The 3273-nt window shown below is 40.3% G+C and overlaps 1 long non-coding RNA gene across 1 annotated transcript; it reads left to right on the top strand.

Moving 5' to 3' along the window:
• The first annotated feature begins 828 nt into the window (after positions 1-828).
• Positions 829-2076, top strand: LOC116094958. Its single transcript, XR_004120375.1, has 2 exons — positions 829-934; positions 1904-2076. It is a non-coding gene; the product is annotated as an uncharacterized LOC116094958 (long non-coding RNA).
• Positions 2077-3273: the final 1197 nt, after the last annotated feature.

The following is a 3273-nucleotide window of genomic DNA, read 5'->3' as shown; positions in this document are numbered from 1 at the left end:
ATTAAAAAAAAAAAAAAAACTCTCCAAAAATCTGAAGGTAATAACAACCCACGGTACTATTTAAGTACTTTTATATTACTTGAGGTTATTTGTAGACAAAAATTATTTTTATCATGGGTAATTTTATGAGAGTGAGAGATGATCCCTTTAATCATAAAATTATACCTTAAGGTGTAGAATGGGCATATTTCAAAGTTTTGGAGTGGCATACTCTCAAGATAGATGCTGAAAGAAAGATATAGGCATTAGGTCAACTTTTGAGCCTGGTCATGACCCTCAGGACAGCAGAGTGTAAGTCCTCAGATCCCATGAGCAGGTGAGACAGATGAAGGAGAGGAAATAAGCTATCCTAGACCACACAGACTTAGACTGGAACAGAGGAGATCAAACCTGACCTATGCGGCTCTAATGCCTGTTGGTTATCTTTCCAGTAGGTTATATCATAGCAGAAGTCAAACTAAGCTCATCCCAAATATCAGTAATTATAGAAATTTAAACTGTGAAATCTTCCTAGCCAAAGAGTATCGGGTCACATGTGATTTTTAAAGTAAGCAAGTCCAGTTAACTACAAAAACAAAATACCATCCTCCCTCCCCCGCAACCCCCACCAAGCAGGAAAGACAGAAACTCTTGCTTCATATTGCCTTATGAAATCATTTTTTAGGGAGCGTGGCAAGTGCTGTCAGCATATTTCGAAGGCATGACAAACGCACCAAGTATTTACATTAAGACAGCAGTGAAAATTCAAGACTGGAATATGAGTCTCATCTCTAGGACAAAGTGACCTAAGGTGTGTCGTAGCCTCTGCTACAATTTCAAGGAAGAAGCTCCTCTGAAAGCCAGCTTCGTTCTTATGGCTGCCAGACTCTGACGGGTCCCCACAGTCACGATCTCTACACAGAGTACTCAGTTCTGTTCTGTGAACTGTTGCCAGGTATCTCAAAAGTTCACATCCCTCATCAAAAGACAACAGAGGCCGTGAAAGACTGTGGGTAACTTGGCACTCATAGAAAAATTCACAGACTGGAAAATACCAGCTCATGGCTTACATGAGAAGATCTATTTATTTGTATTAGTACAATGACCACATAATTTAGCTTCCTAGTCCGAGGTATTGAGGGATAGATTGTAATGCTGCTGGGCAGCTCATGGGGGCTTTTATAACACTTGCTTTGGCCTAATCTGTGTAAATGATTAAAACATTGGAATAATATCCATGTACCATGCAGTATTGAAGTTCGGGATTCTATTGAATGGCCACAGGCTATATTTAGGAAACACAGCAAGTGAACCATTCTGTGCACACAATGGCAGTCCATGTTTAAATGAGCCTCAAGAAATGGTGTTAGGGTACTGAGAGCACAGATCTGAGATAAGGGTAGAAATCAAGAGAAAGTAAGGCAGTTGCTATTCCCTGATGCTCTACAGAACTTTATTTTGGGTTACCCAGCTACTTTTAATGAGAACCATGGCATTTATCTATGAACAACTCCCACAGATACACTGCTCCTCTCTGCAGACTCTGTGCTTCGCAGAGACCTACTTTCATCAAATTCAGTAACTCGTGGAAGGTAAATGATGGTTGTAGGGTCAAGATCCTTAACCCCAGCTTAACAACAATTGACATAAAGATTAATTTCCTCTTAGTTAAAAGATAATAATAAAAAAGTAATTAAATATATAAACCTCATTAACATTGAGGAAAACTGTCCCATGCAAAGCCCAGAAGTCTCCCAGCCCACCCTTAGTTTGGTTTTGATTTCATTTGCAGATGGGGGCGTGAAAGCAAATGAGACCTCTTCAAGTTTGTCCTACTTTAACATTAGATGGAGGGCGGTCTTGACTGACAGCCCTTTGTCCAGTCTCTAAGGGCCTTTCTGGTGATCTCTGCTTTGCTCCACAGACAGATGACCCGTTTGACCAGTCTATTTTGGTTCCTGTACAGCAGAAGTCATTGCAATGTTGTCTAAACCAACCAGAATGGTAAATATTCTTTCTGAACTCACCCCACCTTTCTTTTCCTTCAACCATGATGGAATCAGAGTTCTAAATAAAGTGCTTACATGTGTTTTTAAACAGCCCAATTCACCTCTGTTTACTTTGCCTCCAGGAATACTCCTGGCTGGGAACGCTGGAGCTTCATTTATGGCTAGCTCAGTTAAGGCAGGCCATGACATGCTTCCAAGATAGCCTCTGGGCAGAATTCAAAAGAGCTGCTTCAGATTCTTTCTAGAGGCAAAGATGGAATAAATAAATATAATTTTAATAGCAACTATGAGAAGGATGTAAGAGTCACATCTTCTCTGGAATGAGATAGGATATAAATACATAGATAACTATGCAGGTTTCCATCTCAGGTATTTGTTTACAAGGAAAGGGTTGGATATCTCAACTCCAAAAGTGAGAAGCCAGTCCTGTTGTTTTTCTGCCTTCTGCTTCCATGACTTTCATTATCTACTAGTGTACAATTCTCATTCCCATTTATAAGGCTTGAGGTTCTGTATAATTTCTCAACCACATCTCATCCCTGTGGAACACAGCCTTCTATTCCTAGTTAGCAACTGGATCCATGGCTGACATGTCTCTGCCACCTCTATACCCTACCATGTGACTATGTCCTTTTGCTTCTCTACAAATCTGTACAGGTTAATGATTTGCTTTGCCTATACAGAATGTGGTGTGCTGATGATTGTATCATGGATCTTCTGGAGGTTTTATGTGATATTAATTTCTCTAGAACTAGCTGCCATGACAGCAAATCTAGGCTAGCATGATGGAGAATGGGTGTGTCCATATAGAGCAGAGGTAGCCATTCCAGAATATGACTCCATAGTCCCAGAAGCATCCAACCCCAGGGTAGCTAAGTAAAGACACATTTTAGATCACTTAGGCAGCGTGAGTTCACAGAAAATATTTACCATCATAATCATCGTAGGAAACACTATAATCATTTCTGCCTTGTAGACATGGTAGGCTGGTAAAATTGGTTACCTCTCTGCTAGGCAGACTGAAATATTATGAAAGATGTTGGACAAGGAGCAGTCTCAAAGTTCTGGCAATTAACAATATAAACTCCCGAGATGCCTTTGCTACTTTGTGGGATCTACTTTTCCCACCCTTTACCACTCTGGTTTCACTCCCTATCACTAAATTGGAGAGAAAGGATAGAGGGGAGAGAGGGAGAGAGGGATCCTTGAATTTAATTTCTTTCTTCTTGTTTCTTCTTTGAGCACAACTACTAACAAACCACAAACAACCCTCCTAAACAATCAA

The sequence above is a fragment of the Mastomys coucha genome, unplaced genomic scaffold, assembly GCF_008632895.1.
Source record: "Mastomys coucha isolate ucsf_1 unplaced genomic scaffold, UCSF_Mcou_1 pScaffold17, whole genome shotgun sequence".
NCBI classification, from domain to species: domain Eukaryota; kingdom Metazoa; phylum Chordata; class Mammalia; order Rodentia; family Muridae; genus Mastomys; species Mastomys coucha.
This window is presented reverse-complemented; position numbering and strand designations above follow the sequence as displayed.